The sequence below is a fragment of the Callithrix jacchus genome, chromosome 6 (genome assembly GCF_049354715.1).
Source record: "Callithrix jacchus isolate 240 chromosome 6, calJac240_pri, whole genome shotgun sequence".
NCBI lineage: Eukaryota > Metazoa > Chordata > Mammalia > Primates > Cebidae > Callithrix > Callithrix jacchus.
This window is the reverse complement of record NC_133507.1, coordinates 118,240,200-118,262,606: the sequence shown is the minus strand read 5'-3', so window position 1 is coordinate 118,262,606 and position 22,407 is coordinate 118,240,200. Positions and strand designations below refer to the sequence as shown.

Genomic DNA, 22,407 nt, shown 5'->3' with positions numbered 1-22,407 from the left:
CAGATTAAAGAGACCAGTTTTCTCGGGTCAATTTCAGCTCTATGAAAATATGATTTGAGTTAGTTTTCGTTTTAGATTTATGACCTTTTAACTAATCTTCTTTCTCTAACATAAACAACATTGATAGAAAGAGTTTGTTTTATTTTTGTGTGGAATTTCTATACTTCCATTTGAATCATAGCGTTTTGGTTCCTACAGCTTTAGGAAGTACGCTTTTCTTTCATTTTGGTTTTATCAGATCAGTGACTTAGTTTATTTGACTGAAGAATCTTATGTTAAGATAGATCTAAGAGGATCAATGTGTGTTGAAAAGATTCTGAGGAGTTTTCAGTCATTCTTGATTTGTCAAAAATAACTTTGAAAATTACTTATAAGAATGCCACTTCCTCTTCACAGAAGTATGAAACTGTGTCTTTTTGAGGAAGTGTGTAAAAGCAAAATAGTTGATGGAGTAATCATCATTAAAAAATCACAGCAGAATGGCTAAAAAAAATTGGTGTGAAATTTCATGTCTTGAATAAATTTATATAACAGGGTAGAAAACAAACTTTGATAAAATGTGACTTAAAATGTTAGATGAAGGATACAGTGTAAAAAGTTACTTTAATTTGGGATTTTTTTCCCCTTTTAAAACTACAGAATGCTACTTAAAGAGCAGAAAATTTAAACATCATTGGATATGTGTATGTATCTTAATTCTAACAAAGAATTTCAGTTTGAAATGATACTTGGTTGAGATGTAGGGCAAAATGAAAAGGGTCACAGGAAATGAAAACGACAATCAGTATAAGAGAAGTCGGAATAAGGAAAAATGGGAGAAAAACATTAAGAAACCTTTTTTTTTTTTTAAATTTAAGAGGGAAGGCATTAGGAGTGGGAAGGAGATTGACTCTTAGTTTCTTAGGTGAGTGTTGGAAATGCTCTTGAACTTCAAGCTTAATTGATCATCACCTGCTGTCCTCTGCTCTTTGAAATAATTGACACTGATCCTTGCTGTTCAGCCACGTTGACACTTAGATCTTGGGAGTTCTAGGGTTGGAAAAACAAAAGTGGAGATTGTTACTTACACTGCAAAAGAAACGACCAGAGCTGTGTCACTCAGAAGGCTGAAAAGAATCAGGCTGATAGGTAATTTGGCCCCTCAAAGGGTTCTAGTGGCTGATAGAGGACCTTCAGAGTGAGTGTAGTGACAGGCAGATAACACATTACTTTACACAGTGTGAAGTCAGGTATTGGGAGCTTCTATGACTAGTGACTGGGTTCCTGTGACATCTCTGGTTTTAAGCACCCCACTTCCTGTCCTGATAAGTTGAACTCAAGCAGGACATTTCTTCATCACTGCTTTACCTTTTCCTTTTCATTTTTTTTTTGAAACAGGGTTTCACTCTGCCACCTAGGCTGGAGTGCAGTGGTGCCATCATAGCTTGACCTCCTGGGCTCAGGTGATCCTCCCACTTCAGCCTTGTGAGTAGCTGTGTAGCTGTGACTACAGGCATGTGACTCCATGCCACCCAGCTTATTTTTTGTTGGGACAGGGTTTCACCATGTTGACCAGTCTGATCTTGAACTCCTGGATTCAAGGGATCTGCCCACTTCAGCCTCCCAAAGTGCTGGGATTATAGGAATGAGCGATATACTGTGCCTGGCCTTGCTTTTATCTTTTCAACCAGCTCTTCCAGAGACTGAATAGTATTTTTCTTTCTTTTTTTTTTTTTTAAATGTAATACTGTTTATTTAACTTCAAAAACATTTCGGCATTCTAAACATACAAAAAAAAAATAACGTTGCAAATTGTGTTTAAGTACAGAAGATTCTTGAACTTTCATTGATGCAGTGGCTCTTCATTTTGCTGACAATGAAGAGTAATACAATTTCTTTAAAAACAGTTTAAAAACTACCGCACTTAAAAAACAAAAAAATCCTGCCAGCTGACCCCCTTTGTCCACAGCTAAGATGGTAGCAGAGTGCTATGTGACTATATACAGAAACAGGACAACCTGAAGCTAAATGGATGCCCACTGCAGAGTCAGCAGGTCCAGCCTGACAGTGCACACCCTGAGCTACAGCCCCTCCAAAAGGTATCTTTCCTGCAGCCTCAAGGCCAAGCAAGGAGCATTAAGAGTTTGTCTTGGTTGTTTTGTTCTTTTTACAAACTATAGATATATACAGTTGATAACTCAGGATTTCTAGCCAATAACTGTATAGTTAACACCACCTTACAAATAAAAAACATGCAGAAACATCTTTAAATGCTTTGTCACACCAACAGCAAAGTGCACAGAGTGAGGAGAACATGAGAGTGCCTTTTCATTTTAAAAATGTTTGGAAATATGTGTAACTTTGATACAGTTTCAGGGTGCTCAAGACACCCATGGCCACTTCATGTAAACCACTGACAATCTCTAGAGCACTTTGAGAGACTACAATATGATCGTAATCAAATTTTGTAATTAAACCTAATGAGGGAAACAGACACTTCTCAAATAAGAGATGTGTCAATTACAGTGCTCCCCTACTCTTAAGTATTCAACAGGAGACAGATAAACAGTTTTTTTTATTTGTCCTCCTACTCCTCTTCATCTTCCTCTTCCACCTTTTTCTGGGCAACTTTAGCAGAACCCTTTGCACCATCAAACTTTCCTTTTGACTTATGGTCAGCATCCTTCTCATACTTCTCCTTCAGCTTTGCCGCCTTAGTGATGTAAGGCTGCTTTTCGCTGTCATTTAGGTTATTCCACATCTCACCCAGCTTTTTTGCCACATCTCCAATAGACATGCCAGGCTTTGTGAATTTGATCTTGGGGTGGAATCCTGAACGGAACAGGAAGAAGCCAGACGGTGGCCTTTTGGGGGCATTAGGATCCTTCTTGCCTCCCTTAGCTGGTCCATAATCCTTCATTTCCTGATCACAGCCACTTTATCCACCTTTGCCATTTCATCAAATTTAGATTTCTCTTTCCCAGACATTGTCTTCCACCTCTCAGAGCATTTCTTGGAAAATTTTGCAAAATTGACAGGGACGTCCGGGTTTTTCTTCTTAGGTTCTCTGCACGTCCACACAAAGAGGGCATAAGCAGACATCTTGCCCTTTGGTTTCTTGGGGTCACCTTTAGTCATCCTGACTGTATTGTTCACTAGTCTCTAGTGTTTTTCTTAACTCCATTTTTGCCATGAATTGGCTGTGAGACCATGGCCAGTCATTTAACCTCCTTGGGCCTCAGTTTTCTTTAAGAAATGAGGACATTGGTTTAGAGTTTATTCTTGCAGCTGCTCCAGTCCTCTGTAGTTTTAACCCAGGGGTTGCAGACTACTGTCCACAGGACACATCTGGCTTGCTGCCTGCTTTAAAGTGGCCTGTGAGCCAAGAATAGTTTTTGTATTATTAAATGATTGGAAAGGATCAAAGTAATAATACTTTGCAACACATCAAAATTAAATGAAATTCAAATTTCTTTGTCCATAAATAAAGTTGTATTATTTGTTTACATCTTGTCTATGGGTGTTACAACAGCAGAACTGAGTGGTTGTGGCAAAGACCACAGGGTCAGCAAAGCTGAAAATATTTACTATGGCCTTTTACAGAAAAAAATTGCCAACCTCTTGCTCTAATGCAAGGGTAGACTTGGGGCCATCCTCTTCAGAAATTGAGTGCTACACTCTTACAGTCCTAGTATTACCTAAGTTGCACTTTGATCTAGATGTCATTAGATTGAGATGGGAATTCTTGTTTTTATTATTTTCTCCAGGAGAAAGTAGAAGCTTAGTTAGCTTTTTTTTTTTTTTTTTTTTGGTATGCTTTCAATTAAAAAAAAATTCTCCTTAAAACAATAGTTTGTTTGTATTCAACTTTTTTTTCTCCCCTCTCTCTAGGAATCACTGTGGAGAAGGAAACCATATGTTTATATTTTAAATCACTTGCCTTTTCTGTAGGATTTTTAAACTCCAGATGTGGACTCAAACAGTTAATATGTACTTTTGATGTACTCAGAGAGCCAAGATGGGGGGAAGAGAGATCTTTGCCTCTTATATTTGAGAGCAAAACAGAAATCTTAATATTTTTCTATTCCCCAGGTAGAGACTTTAGATAAATATGGGGACGGAAGTGGCCTTAATTTTATAGAAAGCTAATTTTAAGCAAATACAGTTTAAAGATTAAGTATCATAAATGGAAATTATACAATTAAAAATGAATTTTAAAACTGTCTACTTATCTAATGTTTCTTATTATTCTAGAAGTTTCTCTCTGAAGCCAAGTCTGGTAATTTCTGTGTGGGTTGTAAGTTTGTATGTGTGTCGGGGGAGCAGAGAGAGAGAGAAAGAGAATGAGAATGAATATGTGTGTGTGTGTGGTTTCCAGCGTTCATTTCATTAGAATTATAAAGAACATCTGACTCTTGATCTTGTACTTCCAGAGTCATTTGAGTTATTATGAAACTCTGCCTAGGCCTGGAGTTCCGTTTGATCTTGGATGAAGATGGGCACCTTGAACTAGTTAGTGAGGCCACAAAGGAGGTCAGCCAACACATGTTACCTTCATATAAAGGTTCACTTTTCTCAGAAGTGAAGCTAACTTTTATATGAAAGATGACACGTATTGACTGACCTCCTTTTCTCTATCCTTCAGAGAGAAATAATTAAGACTGAAGAAACTTGTTTAAAAGATGTGTAAAGAAGTTAATGTAGTGTGCAGCTTTAGAAAACAAACATGGACAGTGACTCAGTACCTAAGCTGTCTGGGACCTCCAGCGATGTCTGAATAGTGTTATAAATTGTCTGGGGAAGACAGGAGATGCACACTAGAATCCCCATTCTTCACAGGGAGAAACTGAGGCCAGTGGCTGTGATTTAGCTTGTTGATTGTTAGTGAGGTGGAGCTCTTGCTTTTTCTGGCTCAGTCTGAGGTACATTTCATTTGCCTATCCTGTTCTTAAACAGCACTTATAAAATCACATGTCATTTCTACAGTTATATTTAGGATACAGCCTAAAAAGCTGTATAAACACCCTGTGATAGAATGCTGAAGGCTGCCGCCTGGGTAATTATCATGTGGTTCTAGTATCGTATCATCTGCACTATCCAGATTTGAATGTATCACCCACTTCTAAGCTGGTCTAGAAGAAGGAGCCCATTGTGTGTAAAGCCATAAGGATATTGCCTTGTTCTCCTGTGGGTAAAGATCTTTGTGATACACAGAAGATCGTGGAACTTCATTCTTATTTGAAAACACTCATGACTGGTAATAATCCTGAAATACTAAGGCTTTTCCCATGCCCTCACCTCTGAAATTCCTCCCTAATATGTTTGTTTTCTGTTTTTAGAATTTTTTGAGAAGTATTTAAAATTGGCCATCTGAAGAGAACGTTTGTGAGGACTGACTAATCTTTAGATGTGTCTAAATGCAGATGTGTTTAATGAACCCTTTCATTTTCCTTCTGAGGTGGAGTGGGGCAAATTTCTTTACTGAGCCTCTCACTTCTGGTTTCAGTCCATTTTTAGCCCCTTGATTGGTGTGTGACTTGGGAAGGTTGGAGCTAAGCCACTGAATTGCTTTTTACTTCTGGGGAAAAATGTTTGTACCCCAACTTTTTAGTATCTGGGCTCCAGTTAACTCAGTAGTAGTAGATTAGCAATGACTATTGAATGAGTGAATTATCTAGTGCCAGTCTCTGCTGCTATGTTTTTTCTATCACCATCCTTTCCTTCTTCTATCTACTGTATCTACCTTCTTTTCTTCCTCCTGGGATCTCTACTATGAACAGAGGAAGGACAGGAAGTGATTAATTTTCGGTTATATAAATAACCCTAGTAAAAGGATTGGCAATAGAAAATATTGCCAGTTTTTTGTTTGGTGGATTTTTTTTCCTTGGTGTCTTGTTAAATATGCATAGTCAAGAATATGTGGCTGATGGCTTCGTGTGTCATGACAGGAACAGATCCGGGACAACTTCTCCAGTCAAGGAAACAGTACAGGAAGAAATGTTTTGCTTATCATTTTTTATACTCTGGAGATTTTGGACAGGCTCTAACTGGGACAGCTCTTTAAAGACTTGCACAGGAAATCACTGTGATCGTGCACTCTTGGTTTAAAGCATCTTGCTAAGTAGGGCCCAAAGCGGGCAGAGTGTGATTTCTGTCACTGATCATGGGTCAGCCAAGAGGATAGCCATGCTGGGCCATCTTCTGACACTTACAAGTAGCTCATGGGAACATTTTTCACTCCCAACCCCTACCACCAAAAGATTTTTATAAGCCGTGTATTCCCTTGCACATTTTTTGGGGGTTGACATCTAAAGTTTTTCATCATAAAGTTGGAAAGATACAAAGGATGTAATTCCTGGCATAGTGTAAATGTTGACTTTTAAAATGAAAAGATTATATCACTGTTTAAAATGTGTTGAATGGAATTTAAACACTTGTGATTTGAGTGTCCCACCTTCACTTAAAAAATACATGAGCAAGCATTATTTGAAAGTTGGAAAATTTACATTGTTCCTTTTTCTCCTTGAGCTTATATTTCTATTTCACTTTCTCATGAAGAATTTGGCCAAGTGTGGTGGCTCATGTCTGTAAACTGCAGCACTTTTATCCAAATATTATACATCTTATTTTTTTTGCAGGGACAGGGTCTCACTATGTTACCTGGCCTGGAATGCAGTGGTGTGATTATAGCTCACAGCAGCCTGTAACTCCTGGGCTCAAGTAATCCTCTCACCTTAGCCTCCTAAGCAGCCAGGGTTATAGGCACACACCAGCATGCCTGGCAAATCTTTGTATTTTTTGTATAGACAGGGTCTCCCTATGTTGCTCAGGCTAGTCTCAAATTCCTGGCTTCCATGGATCCTCCCCCCTTGGCCTCCCAAAATGTTGTGATTACTGGTGTGAGCCACTGTGCCTGGCCCAAATGTACTACATTAGAAACTGATAATCTTACAATACTTTGTATAAAAATGTGATCCTAAGATGTTAAGAGTTAAATAAATTTCTGGATTGAGTTTACAATTATTATTAACAATGTATCAAAACAAATGTATTATAAAATTTGATAAATTATTAGTATGTGCAAAGTAAAGCATGCTTATTTGAAATGCATTTCTGGATCTGTTGATAAGCCTTGCTTGCTTTTTAAAATCAGTCCATGTATTTGTGGAGAACATGGGTTATTGCTGGGATAATACAGAGGGAGTTAAAGTTCCGACTTCAAATCTCCTGATTTTGAATTGGTCCTTTCTTTGGCACCAGGAAACTCCAGTGAATCAGCAAGAAAAAAATAATCCCATCAAAAATGAATAGGCATTTCTCAAAAGAAGATGTACAAATAGCCCACAAACATATGAAAAAATGCTCAGCATTGCTAATTATCAGGGAAATGCAAATTCAAACCACAGTGAGGTACCACCTTATTCCTCCAAGAATGGCCGTAATTAAAAAGTTGAAACACAATAGATGTTGGTGTGGATGTGGTGAAAAGGGAACACTTTTACACTGTTGGTGGGAATGTAAATTAGTACAACCTGGGATTATAGGCATGAGCCCAGTGCCCAGCCTATTTGTTTTATTTTTTCTTTTTGAAAAATTGACTGTATTGGGAGGCCTAGGCAGGTGGATCACTTGAGGTCAGGAGTTCAAGACCAGCCTGGCCAACATGGTGAAACCCCATCTCTCCTAAAAATACAAAAATTAGCTGGGCATGGTGGCTGGCGCCTGTAATCCCAGCTACTGGGAGTCTGAGGCAGGAGAATCACTTAAACCCTGAGGTTGCAGTGAGCTGTGATCACGGCACTGCATTCTAGCCTGGGCAGTAGAATGAGACTCTATCTTAAAAAAAAAAATAGGAAAAAAAGAAAAATTGACTGTATTGTGGATAGTTGACATAAAATGGCATGTACCAATTTTAATGACCTGTAGATGTGTTTTGACAAAAGTTACCTGTGTAATCACCCCATGATCAAGATATGGAATGATTCTATCACCCCAAAGAGTTCTCTTCTGCTTCTTTGTCTTCCCTACTTTATGTCCTAGGCAAATACTGCTCTGCTGTCTGTTACTACAGATGACTTTCACACAAATAGAATTATACAGTTTGTCTTCTTTAGTTTCTGGCTTCTTTTGCTCAGCATAAGGATTTTGAGATTTGTTCATGTTTTGTATATAAGGAGATAAAGTCTTTCTTACTGCTAATAGCATTCCAGTGTCTGGCTATTCCATAATTGTTCATCCACTCATCTGTTGATGGAAATTTGGGTTGTACCCACATTTAGCTATTATGAATAAAGTGGTATGAATAATTATGTGCAGGTCTTTTCTTTAAACATAAGTTTTCATTTCTCTTATATAATGCCTGGGTAAGTGCATGTTTATAATAAACCACCAAACTGTTTTCCAAGGTGGTTGTACCATTTCACATTCCCCTGACAATATGTAAGGATTAGTTTCTCCATACCCTTGTCAACAATTGGAATTGTTAGTCTTTTAAATTTTAGCCATACTAATATTTAGGTAGTAGTGTTATGGGGTTGTATTTTGTATTTTTTCTTTACTAATACATAATATTTTACATATTTATGGGGTCCATGTGAGTGAGACATACATAGAATGTGTAACGACCAAATCACGGTATTGGGGGTATTTATCACTTTGAGTGTTTATCATTTCTATATACATTGGTATCACTTAGCACCTCTATTTTAGTAACTTTGAAATATACAAAATATTATTGCTAGGTACAGTTACCTTAGTCTGCAATCAAACATTACAACTTATTTCTTGTATCTAAACTATGTGTTAGTACCCATTAACCAACCTCTCTTCATATCCTCTTCCCACCTACTTATACTTCTCACGTCTCTGATATCTATTATTCTATCCTCCAGGTTTATGAGATGAAGTTTTTTAGCTCTCATGTATGAATAAGAACATGTGGTATTTGTCTTTCAGTGCCTGGCTTATTTCACTTAACATTGTGACCTCCAGTTTTATCTATGTTGCTGCAAATAACATGATTTCATTCTTTTTTTTATGGCTGAATAGTATTCCATGATATGTGTGTATACATACAAATGTGTGTGTGTGTGTATATGTATATTTATATCACATTTTCTTTATCCATTCATCTGTTGATGAACACTAAGATTCCATAACTTTGCTCTTGTGAATAGTGCTGTGACAAACTTGACGTACAGCTATCCCTTTTGTATAGTGATTTCTTTTCCTTTGGACTGATACCAAATAGTGGAATTGCTAAGTCATATAGAAGTTTTATTTATTTTTATTTATTTATTTAGAGAAGGAATCTCGCTTTGTTGCCCAGGCTGAAGTACAGTGGCATGATCTCAGCTCACTGCAACCTCCACCTCCCAGGTTCAAGTGATTCTCTTGCCTCAGCCTCCTGAATAGCTAGGATTACAGGCACACACCACCACACCTGGCTAATTTTTGTATTTTAAGTAGAGATGGAGTTTCACCATCTTGGTCAGGCTGGTGTTGAACTCCTGACCTTGTGATCCACCCATCTCAGCCTAAGTGCTGGGATTACAGGAATGAGACATTGCACCCGGCCCAAAATTATTTATATATATATTTTGAGAGATTTCCATACTGTTCTCCATAGTGGTTGTATTAATTTACATTCCCATCAACAGTGTATAAGGGTTTCCTTTTTTCTGCATCTTCACCAGCATTTGTGAAACTTTATTTTCCGCCCATGAAGTCTTCCTCTCAGATATACCGAATGAAGTTTCTATGTGCTTCTCCGTATATTCTACTCTGTGCAATTGATTGAATAATAACTGAATGTAAGTAACAGTGTTTCTGATTAGATTTGAACATTTGCTTAGAATCTCATGGTATTTGAAAGCTAATTTCTCATATATAAAGACCCAGATCTTGCTTTCATAACTGATTTTTGGGCAAACCCCAAATTTTTGGTCTTGAGGGAGTATATCAGATGTCTACTTTTTTTTTTTAAACTGAGACTGAGTTTCACTGTGTCATCCAGGGTGGAGTACAATGATATGATCTCACCTCACTGCAACCTCTGCCTCCCGGGTTCGAATGATTCTCTGGCCTCAGCCTCCCGAGTAGCTGGGACTACAGGCATGCACCACCACACCCAGCTAATTTTTGTATTTTTAGGAGAGGTGGGGTTTTACCATGTTGGCCAGGCTGGTCTTGAACTCCTGACCTCAAGTGATCTACCCACCTCAGCCTCCCAAAGTGCTAGGATTATAGGCTTGAGCCACCATGCCCAGCAGATGTCTACTTTGGTTTGTTAATTCCTGAATTAGCTAAGAAGTCCTCTGATATCCTACATAGAAAATAGGTATTATATCTCAGCAGTTACTTTACAAAAAAACAGGGTAAAAGATCTAGATATAAAATTCACAATGATGTGTGGTTGTCTGTGTGTTGAATGGATTTGTCTGGCTTTTCTATGCAGTGTTCAACAGCACTAAAAATGGTTGTTCTGAGAGAACACTGAGGTCTGATGACTAGTGTTGCTGGTTCCTCTCTTGCTCATCTCTAGACCAAACAGAAACACACCTTTCTGCTAAGTATTCTGTGATGGCACAAGGCAGCTCCTCCAGTGCAACAGTTTCTTCTTGCACTTTTCTCTTCTGGCTGCAGGAGAATTAATCTCTTCTTTCATACTTTTACTCTTTTTTTTTTTTCAATTGGAGGCTATGTAATATTATTTAGAGCATCTAGAAGGTATATATTTTTTAAAAATAGCTTTTAATTTTTAGAACAATTTTATGGTCACAGCAAAACTGAGCAGAAAGTACAGAGTTCCATATACCCCCGTCCCCACAGCCGGCTCTCCCACTGTCAACATCCCCACTAGAGTGGTATATTTGTTACCATCGATGAAGCTGCATTGACACATCGTCACCCAAAGTTCATGATTGACAGGGTTCACTCCTGGTGGTGTACATTCTGTGGGTTTTGACAAATGTGTAATGACATGTATCCACCATTATAGGGTGATACAGAGTGGTTTCACTGCCCTGAAAATCTTCCATGCTCTGCGTACTCATCCCTTCTTATCTCCTAACCCCTGGCAACCACTGATCCTTTTCCTGTCTCCATAGTTTTGTCTTTTCCAGAATGTTATACAATTGGATAAATTCTTTTAAAAAGAGATATAGCAGAATAAAAGAATTTTGAAGCTGTAAGGGGTCTTAGAGGTTTTTCATTCTGTGGCCTTTTTCATGCTTATCAAAGTTACATATTTTTCAACAGTTTGCATAGAAAACAATTTGTTCAGTTTCATAAGCAAAAAAGCATGTTGCATTAAAAAATCAAGTTAATATTCCTGGGATAAGTAAAGAGAAAAAACATTTACAAAGTTAAGGTATTTGGGAGGCTCCGGTGAGATGATCACTGGAGGCCAGGAGTTCAGGACCAGCCTGGATAACATAGTGAGACTCCCATCTCTACAAAAGATTAAAAAAAAATAGCCAGGCATTGTGGCATCCTTGTAGTCCTAGCTACTGGGGAGGCTGAGGCAAGAGGATCAGTTGAGCCCAGGAGGTTGAGGCTGAACTGAGCTATGATCTTGCTACTGCACTCCAGCCTGGGTGACAGAGCAAGGCCCTGTCTCTTAAATTAAAAAAAAAAATTAAAGTAGAAGTAGGTAAAAAGAAATTCTTTCTGTCCTTAGGTACTCCTTAAAGAATTTTAAAGCCATTTTTGGTTGCTATTTTGATAGCATTTAGGGAAATCTTTGAATTAAATAAAGTCAAATTGCTTTCAAATTGAGACAGCTAAATTAAAGTAGAAATATGCTCAATTTTATTGCAGACAGGGACTGGAATCTGTTGAAGCAAAAGATGTTTGGAAAGGGTAACATGCCTTATAGTGTCGTGGAGGACCCATGTAGAGCAGCAGTGGCTACACTGGCCGACCAGCTGCAACGGTCAAATGGAAACACTTTCTGCCTTGTGCCAAATTGGCCAGCTTGTATCTTTACTTTATAAATTGAGTGGTACTATTGTCAGACTCACCCAGAGTTCGCTTTGGGGCTCAGGCGGTTTGTGTGAGAGATGGAATGGTTGAATTACTACCGCTGGCACTTAGCAATCAAACTGGAAGGCTTGGTTTTGTCAGAGGGTTCCCAGAGGTGACCATATAGTGAAATCTGCTCTTTTTCTCAGAATCTGACCCTAAATCATTTTTTTGATCTCTTTAAGCTCTGTACAAGTTCTTTGTCAACCGTAATGGGGTTTTGTGTTTTCTTTCCTTTTTGTTTTTCTGCAGTCTGACTAACGATGGTTTATTTTGCAGGAATTTGTGACTAGGGGTATGCCTGAGACTAGCAAACAGTGCAAGTCTTTAAGGCTGTGACACTTGGTTGTTAATAGCTTAAGAGGCTCTTGGTTGTAGAAGTAAGTCATAAAGCCACAAAAGGATTTAGCTTCTTGAGAAAGTAGAAATCTACTTAGCATGTTTATGAGAAAATGGAGTTACTACCCCTTAGAGCCAAGCATTAAGGCTTCAGGATCAACTAGAATATTTCCCAGTTTGGCAAGTTGCTTTTTAACCCATGGCTTCCCACACCTGGAACCTGTTTCCTCCAGTTGCTCCATCGCAGGCAGCTGCTGTGTATGGTCAGAACCCGGAAGAAAAGCATTTGAAAGCTGGGTATCACAGGTAGTGTTTTATGGCATCAGACATGTTTCAGTGACTAACTCTTGGCTACCCCATCCCCAGCCACTTTCCTGAGGTGGGTTGGGGCGGGGGAGGTTGTGGAGCTCACTGATGGACATTTTGCAGTATGGCCCACTGGCTCCACAGTCTTTACGTAACCTAAACTCCCTGACTTTTCATCACTTCCTGCAGAATGTGATGTGGGTGGGCTGAGGGTTTGAAGTAGAGACTAGTGGGTGATACTTAAACTTCCCCAGAGGGAACATCTCTTAGGGAGCCTTCGAGGTGCATGTTGCTCAGAGTGCCACAAAATTGGGCTATCACTATATCTGTCATCTGAAAGAGGGCTGTCACTGTTTCTGTTATCTTAACAAGCAGAAGATATATTTCAATTGTAAATAGTGAAGGTCTTTATAGCTTAACATTGAATAATGTAAAAAAAATTAACTTTTTCTTTTTGAGACAGAATCTCGCTCTGTTGCCTAGGCTGGAGTGCAGTGGTGCAATCTCAGCTCACTGCAACCTCTGCCTTCCAGGTTCAAGCAATTCTTGTGGCTCCGCCTCCCCAGTAGCTGGGATTACAGGCACATACCACACCTGGCTAATTTTTGTATTTTTGGTAGAGACGGGGTTTCACTGTTGGCCTGGCTGGTCTTGAACTCCTGGCTTCAAGCAATCAGCCTGCTGAAGTATTGGGATTATAGGTATGAGCCACCACACCTGGCTCTAATAATGTAAAAATTTTAATAAGTCATATTTCTAGAATTTTGTTTAAACACACAAATTTTGTGTGTGTGTGTGTGTGTGTGTGTGTGTTTGACTATCTGTTGCTGTGAGTTCTTGTTTGACCATGTGGTGGTATGTGCCATGGGTTTGGAGAAATGAATGGGAAAAAGTATGTGTCACATGTATGTAGTTTTTTTCCTTCTAAGGATTGGGAAAAGGCTTCCTTTGTTTGATTTTCATGGTGAGGCAACTTGGACCTGGTCATAGAACATGAATGTCCTGAGGGATGATGGGGATTGCTGGGAAAACCCAGAGAAATCCTGTTAGCCTGCCAGAGGCCAGAGTGACCCTCATTTCTTTATCTCCTTATGCACTTCTTCAATGTTCTTTGCAAATGGATTTCACTAAAGTGAGTTGTCTGTTAATGTCACTAGGTATAGATGTCCGTCCATCTTACCCATAACATGGAGAAGATACAATATGCCTCATAAATATTTCCAAGAACAATGTTCCTTTTGTTTTAGTAAATTAGGGGTCAGCACCCTGTCCACAGATAGATCCTGCAAAAGGGGAGAAGAGAGAGTAGTTAACAGGGTTCATTCTTGTACACAGTCTCTCTATATCTGGTACCTGGTGACTAGTTAAGTAACCCAATACTGATATCACTGAGCTCTTCTTTAAAATGGTGCAGTGTTGGAAAGCCCTCCGTACCAAAATTCAAACCCCTCCTTTATCAGACATTGCCTTAGCCTACTCAAGCCTAACATAAAATGGTTCCCAAGCTTTACTTCCCCCACACTATTGCTCCTTTAATGCTGCAAACATGATTGCAAGAGGGAATATGTAGTTTTAAAAATTCACTTTGGTAACAGGGATCCCAGTGATTCATTAGCACATTAAACTTTTATATATATAAAAAAAAAAAACCCCGTCACCTTAAATTATTAAGGTGTATATTTGTTTAATCATTATTGTCATCCAGGTACTTAGTTTGTCATGCTTTCAACAGTTCTGTTTCTATTAAGGATGTGATTATTTTATAAAGAAACATTAAATACCTAAAGAGACATATTACACCAGCATTTGTTTCATTACTTTTTACTTGAATTGCTTTTATAGAAATGTATGGAATTGCTTTATATAGAAATTGCTTTCTATGGAGATTCATACTGAGATTTCAGTAGATCAGGTATTAAAAGATGTATCCAGGGGCTCTGCCCAGAGACTGGCATGACGGTTTATAGGACTCAATAAATATTTATTGGTTCAAAATGAATTGCATTACATTTTGTTTGTCTCTAGGGGGTTTTATCATAATGGGCTTTAAAAAATATAATAGATCTCACTATAATAAAATATAACCAGTACAGTATGGTGTCACTTGTGCTGGACAAGGGTAACCAAGCTCAGAGACATCAACTTCTCTCTCCAGCCTCCATGTCCTGGTGGGAGAAACTAACATATCCTGTGGGTCCAGGATAATCTAAGTTAGGCTTAGAAGCTTATACAAATATACACATCTATAAAAGCATTCCTATGATGTTTTCTTCTCTTAAAAAACATCCAGGGACTCTTCTAAAGGAATTATAAAATAAAAATTTCTGAGCAGATGCAGAATACCATTAGTTCACTGGCCAAGTAATAATCCAGAAGCTGCTATATTTTTAATTCATAACAGTATACTCTTTGTCTACTAAGGTAGAGAGTTCACCTCCCAGGTTCAAATGATTCTCCTGCCTCAGCCTCCTGAGTAGCTGGGATTACAGGCGCATGCCATCATGCCAGCTAATTTTTGAGTTTTCAGTAGAAATGGGGTTTTGACCTGTTGGCCAGGCTGGTCCCGAACTCCTGGCCTCAGGTGATCTTGCCTTAGCCTCCCAAAGTGCTGGGATTACAAGTGTGAGCCACCACAGCCAGCGTAAAGGGTTTGAGATTTTAATATAAAGAACACTCTAGTAGTGAAAGACCTTGTCTCAAAAAAGTAAAATTCCCAACTTCATGGATCTTCTTTGTTTCACCTCTCAACATCCCAGAGTGGCCCTCAGGTCTGCCATGGACTCCCAGATCCTCATCACACCACATCAAAACCATTCCAACAGCCCCAGCTGGAGTTCTCTAAACTGAACTACCTTATATCCAAATGCCAGGCTCATCCTCAAACACTTAAACACATACTGCCTCTCACACCAACCGATTACTATAAACTTCTCAGTCTAGCATTCAAGACACATATACACCACCAAGCCTTTTAATCTTTTTTCTCTAAAGCCTCCAAGTAAAACAAAACAAAACAAAAACTTAATGGCAAAACACAGTAGTAGACATTGTAGTTACCATATTTGTACCAGAATCATCTTACATGGCTTTAGACAGAATGCTGATTTCACATTAAAACCTACCAATCAGCCTCACAATATAAAAAGTTCACTGTGGATTTAAACAAGATTTTAACTTGTCTTCCACTGCTGGGAAGAAAATGAGGGAAAGTTATCAGCAAGAAAACTGCAGTTTAAAATTTCTAGAAGGATTTTAGGATAATACATAGATTTTTAATTCCAAGGGAAAAATTTGTCTGTATTCCTTTAATAGAGGAAATATCAGTAAACTACACTCTATTACATTATCTGCCAAAATACAGTTAGCAAGTTAGCAACATCATTTCCTCATTTTCCAAACACATCTGCTGATAGATTCATCAAAAGAGGTACTTTACTCCAATTTTGGAAATTACCAGGCCCAAAAAAGAAATGTGATGTAAATTACTCAGGGACTTCTGTCTTCTACAAGGACTGACAGTGTTCTTTCAGTTCTAGTTAAGCTACATTACTCCCATTTTGCCAAGAAGAAAATGGATAGGGAGTTGGATGACGACCTACCAAAAAGATCTGGTACGTTGTCTCTTTGCCGGATTGAGGGGTTTGGGAAGCTAGAGCCTGTTGGTGGTGTGGGGTGGGGGATGGAGGATTTGGAGGTAGGGGGCAGGGTACCTTAATGGAATTTACAATATTGAAATATCTATATTTTTTCTAGAGAAAATAAAGCATCAGGCCTCCTATCAATAGGCATGTAACATGTTTATTTGGTAAAAGATCATCTCCCAAAGTCTCTTCAAAGATGAACAGACATTTATACCTAGTGATATTAATAGACAGAACTCACTTTAGTGAAATTCATTTGCAAAGAACATTGAAGAACTGCGCAAGGAGAATGAACAAATGAATGTCACTCAGGACTCTGGCAGGTTAACAGAGCAAGACCCTATCTCAAACAAACAAACAAAAAGTAGAGCTTAAGAGTTTACTATAAAGAACATTCTAGTGAAAGACTTTTTTTTTTTCTTAAAAAATTATTTCATTTTATTTTATTTTTGGGGGCCCCACTGACCAGGCCCCAGAAAGACTGTTGTTTAAGTAAAGATAAGCAGAATCTTAGCTGGAGAGGTTTAGGTCTCCAGCTTGGAGTACTGGGAGGAAAAGACTAAATATGTTGGGAATTAAGTGGTAACATGTGGCTTTAATTGGTGAAAGGGGTCTGTTCATTAGTAATTGACCACTGTGGGTAGCTGGGTTTATCAAGGGATAATGGTACCCCTTGGTGGCTTTTACTTTTTCAGCAATCAAGTTCAGTAGTACAATTCCTAGTCCACCCAAATCTCATCGGCAAGGTTTATCAAGACCATGGTATTGCACAGCAGTTGCTCAGGCATCCCACACTTGGCTCCTCCATCTCCACATAATTCGTCCTGACAGATCTCAGACCGTGGAGTTGGCTCGGGATCTCTGTGTTTCTCTGTTAAGTTTGTGGTTCAGGCACAGGTAACTGAAAACAGATGTTTTCAGAGCAAAAACTCCGCTCATTTTCTTGTTGAGCTTTTGGTAATTTGGGAAGGGAAGGGAAGCTGCCTTTTGCAAACCCTTTGTGCTTTTGTTATGAGCAATGCTTGCCCACGCTTTATCCAGATGCTTTCTTTGTTGTTTTGGTAGGTGTTGCTGACTTGGGTGGAGAGGAGCCATATGCCCTTTTTTCTTTATGATAATTTCATTCTCCTGTTGCCTATTTCCTGTCTGTAGACTGCACATGGCCCTGGGGGACTTAAGGTGATTTTCTGACCTTACAATCAGCTCTTAGGATTCTTCTGTTAAACACTCATTAGGTGCATGTGACAGCACTAGGGGCAGAGTGAATTGGCAGTCCTGTCACACGCCTGGGCTCAAAGCGAGAGTGATTGGACAGAAAGAGATAAGGTGGTTTAAAGGCAGAAGTGTCTCATAAACCATAAATACTAGGGAGGACCAAATTCTTATAGTAGTAGAGGCTCAAAAATGATGGCAACAAAGCTTTACTGAGGATCTGCTGTGAGGCGAACAGGTGAGACTCTGGGAAGCCAGGACAAGACACTGTACCCAGGAGCTTCACGGTCCAACTGGGTGGGGTGGGAGGCATGGAAATAAATCAGTCCCAATGCAGGGCAGTCTGTGTAGGGTGCCAGCTGATAACTCTCATGGAAGTACAGGAGAGCGAGCCCATCCAGGCAGGAAGTTTTCTGAAAGGCGGCTTTTTGGAGGACATGGGATTTGAGCTGGTTTTTAAATGCCTCCTTGTAGGACAAACTAGGAAGAAGGAGGAAGGGGGCATTTGGGAGCAGAGGTCAACAAGGGAAGAGAGAAAAAGGAAGGCTTGCAGAAGGTTTCCAGGAACAGTGAAGCGAGCAGCTTGGCTGGAGCAGAGGGTTTGTATGGGCAGTAGTGGGAGACTGGATGGGAGAGAATGAACAGTGCTAGTTTGTGGAGGCCTCTGAAAACCCTCTAAGGATTTTAGGGTTCATCTTGTGACCATGGGAAGCCATAAACACTTTTGATCATGGGTTGCGATGTGTGCCAAGTGGCGTTTTAGGATGAAAGATCTAACCATGATGTACATGGAGAATCAGTGGCTTGTTCACTGCCTGGACTGTGTGGTGCTGTTTCTCAGGCCACCTTCCAAGAACAAATGACTTTTTATTGTGTACCGTTGGGCTTCCTGGTATTGTATGAGGAACTGACCCTCACAGTTTTATTAGTTAGGAGAGGGAAATGTTCTATCACCTGCATCTCTTAAATCCTCAGGGGCAATATTTTGCCAGTCTTTGAAATGTGGACTGAATGATGGATATGTGATCCACTCTTAAATACAGCACTGCTAAGCTCAGCCCTGCAATCATGTGGTTATGAAATATTATCCAGCCTGAAATCATAAGAAAAAAACCCGCTTAGTCTGACCTACTCACAGTACATGAGAATCTAACCTTTGAAAGGATGTGGAAAAACTGGAGAACTGCTGACAGCACAAAATGCAAATGAGAATTCCATGTGGAGGGATTCTTCTCTTTTTGGTATTTTCTTCTCTTGCATGTTTGCTCCAGACCACACCACCTGTTTCTGCTCCAAATGTTTCCAGAGCCAAAAGTCTCTGCCTCGGAGATTGGAAGCACTTGCTTGCTGGTGACCTGCATGCCACAGAGAGAAGGGAAAGAGGTGGTGGGGAAGAGAAAGTGGGTAGAGAGATCTTTTGGTCTTACTGTCAATAAAAGCTGGGGGTATGTGGCCTGTGACATGGATGTAAAAATCCTCCATCTTTCCCTTTATAGAAATAAAAGTAAGTTTTGTGGTAGGGTGCAGTGGCCCACACCTGCAATCCCAGTACTTTGGGAGGCCAAGGTGGATGGATCACTTGAGGCCAGGAGTTCAAGACCAGCCTGGCCAACATGGTGAAACCCTGTTTCTACTAAAAATACAAAAATTAACCGGATGTAGTGGCATGTGCCTATAGTCGCAGCTACTTGGGAGGCTGAGGCAGGAGAATTGCTTGAACCCGGGAGGTGGAAGTTGTAGTGAGCCAAGATCACATCACTGTATTCCAGACTGGGTGACAGAGCAAGACCCTGTCTCAAAACAAAACAAAACAAAAAGTTTTGTAACTACCTGGATGTACATTTAGGTTGCAGAATAAAAAACAGAATCTGATGCATTTCATCTTTATTTCTATTCATTGTTGACTTTTCTGCAATAGAATACAGAAGCTTAGCATTCTGCAATTTAACAGGCAGTTAAACACCACTTAACCCCTTAGCACCAGCCAGTTGCCTTTCTTCCTTGCATATTTCCATCCCTCCCCTCCCCACCCATACTGTCCTGCTTGCTGCAGTCACTCACTATTAGCTAATTTGCTGCCCCCGGAGATGCTGTGTTAAGAAGGCTCTCTGATTAGGTGGAAGTTGATTAAGCAGAAACTGCTTTATGCTGTCACTAGAACTGTGGAAGCAGTGTGAGAGCTCCTAATTCTGAGCCTCCTCTCATTTTGCTGTTGTCTCAATTAAGTTACTTTTCTATAATTTGTGGCTCATTAGCGTCAGTGACTCCTAACTGCCTGTTCTCATCCTTGAGTCTTTCCAGCCATATGTGAGTGATATATGCTTAGAGTCCCTTCTAATTATGATGATTTCCTCTTGTCTTCCTGAATGCTGGTGACAGTGCTATTAGCAAGATGAAAGTGAAGCTTTGGATAGAAATTCTATGTCTTGAAACTCCTTGGGACCTCTTCCATACCACCCCTACTGCTTTCCCACTGGTTAAGGCTTGAGTATTAACTGGATGGTTAAGCACAATCATCTGGGATGGCAGGACCTATCTTTAAAACCTTGAGTGAACTTACTTGGCTTCTTTAGGCCTTATTATTCTGTAAGACTGGATAGGAATGGTATTTGTCCCAGAGGGTAGTTGTGGATTTTGATGGAGATAATGTATGTAAAGGCTTCTGCAGTCACTCTCCAGAGCTGAGGCTCTTACTCCATCTTCCAGATCCTCGCTGGAATGCACCCTTTGTAAGGCACCTCTAGGACAGCTTCTTCCTTCTTGAATTCCCATAGCGGTTCATTGGTATCTCTTTCTAGCACCTAACAGTTATGTGCCTGACATGATGGTTAAAATTTTACCTTCCTCTTTGAGACTCTAAGCACCTCTAGGCTAGGGAAGAGCTTGGTGCACCCTGTGTCCTCTGTACTTGTGGGTACCAAACCTAGATAAGGATCAACATCACTTTAGGAGCTTTGAAAAACAGATTCCTGGGTTCTAGCCCCAGAAATCATCCTTATGAGTCAGTCTGGAGCCTAGGAACCTGGATTTTTCATGAATGCTACAGGTGTTTCTGCTGTGGGTAGGCCTCAGACCCCAGTTTTAGAATCAGTTCTATAAGGCAGTGGTTTCCAACCTTGTCAAACCCAGCATCCTCTTTTATATATTTTGTAATATCCTCTTTACTTCCTAAAATGGAAACTCACAGATAATAAACTCACACACAATATTTAAAAAGAAATCAACATAAGCCTCTAATTATATTATAAAGGAGAAACGACATAAAAATAATTTATAATAAAGTAGCATGTATTTCAATATGGGCACAGTTATATTGAAGACATAATGAAATAGTTACACTTTTGCTCATAGTTTGTATTTAAGAAACATTTAGCTGAATAGTTTCAGTTATATATTAGTACTCATATGTATAACCCTAGAAAAAAGGGCAAAAAAGTCTTTTCTTGTATATCACTAAGAATATGACAACTATAAATATAGACCAATACAGGTGTGTTATAGAGATGTCTCATTAATCATGAATGACATTTCTGTAAGAGTCATCATTTTTAGAGATGGAATCAAAACTCTTGGTAAAGTTCTTTTTTTTTTGAAACTGAGTTTTACTCTTTTTGCTTAGGCTGGAGTGCAATGACATGATCTTGGCTCATTGCAACCTCTGCCTCTTGGGTTCAAGTGATTCTCCTGTCTCAGCCTCCCAAGTAGCTGGGATTACAGGCAGGCACCATCACACCTGGCTAATTTTGTATTTTTACTAGAGATGCAGTTTCACCATGTTGACTAAGCTGATCTCCAACTCCTGACCTCAGGTGGTCGGCCCACCTTGGCCTCCCAAAGTGCTGGGATTACAGCACCCAGCTGATACAGTTCTGTACAAAATACATTACCTCCTTCCCTTGATTTATAGGGTAATCAAATTCCTAGAGAATTCAGTGTGTTTAAAACTAAACAATGTATTTTAATGAAATACATAGTTTTAAGATCTAGATTTAGATAATTATATGAACTCTTTCCTCCCTTTCTCCCTGTTTTATGAAAATCATTTGGGATGTGGGCCAATCCATCATCAAAAGAGATTTTTCTGGAGCACTGTAGGACGGGAGTGTTCCTGCTCCCCCCGCATATGCCAGCAGAACCCTGCAACCATTATAACAACCAAAAGCTCCCAACGCAGTTCCAGAGCCTATAGGGGCAGTGCTACCCCACTGAGAACCACTGCTGTGGACATAGAAAGTCCAGTAGCCCTAAATGATCATCAGTACATAATTCTTGTGGCCTCCAACAGGTTGCCTGCCCCCGCAAAATGGAGTTCTGTACGTATTTGTTAAATAAGTAATTGAGTACTTGAAGTAAATGGCATGGATCCCCGCTTCTAAAAGTTTATGAGTGTGTTTTGTTTTTTTTTTTCAAAGAGACTGGATCGGGTGGGCACGGTGGCTCATGCCTGTGATCACAGCATTTTGGGTTGCCAAAGTGGGAGGAGCTCTTGAGTCCAGGAGTTCAAGGCCAGACTGAGCAACATAGTGAGACCTTGTCTCTATAAAAAAATCCAAATATTAGTCAGGTATGATGGTGTTTACTTGTAGTCTCAGCTACTTAGGAGGCTGAGGTAGGAGGATTGCTTGAGCCTGGAGGTTGAGGCTGCAGTGAGCTGTGATTATACCACTGCACTCCAGCCTGGGTGACATAGTGAGACTCTATCTCAAAAAAAAAAAAAAAAAGAGAGAGAGAGAGAGATACAAAGTCTCAATCTGTCACTCAGGCTGGAGTGCAGTGGTATAATCACAGCTTACTGCAGTCTCAACATTCAAAATCGTCAGATTCAAGTAATACTCCTGCCACAGCCTCCCAAGTAGCTGGGACTACAGGTGCATGCCACCACACCTGGCTAATTTTTGTATTTTTC

General features: G+C 39.6%; 1 protein-coding gene and 1 pseudogene across 12 annotated transcripts in view; one reads left to right on the top strand and one right to left on the bottom strand.

Annotated features, from left to right (window-relative positions):
- The window catches only part of ANKRD44 (ankyrin repeat domain 44), a 340,075-nt gene that overhangs the window by 13,585 nt on the left and 304,083 nt on the right, over positions 1-22,407 (top strand). The gene's annotated exons all lie outside the window — the stretch shown is intronic.
- LOC118154635 (high mobility group protein B3 pseudogene) lies at positions 2,567-3,117 on the bottom strand (annotated as a pseudogene).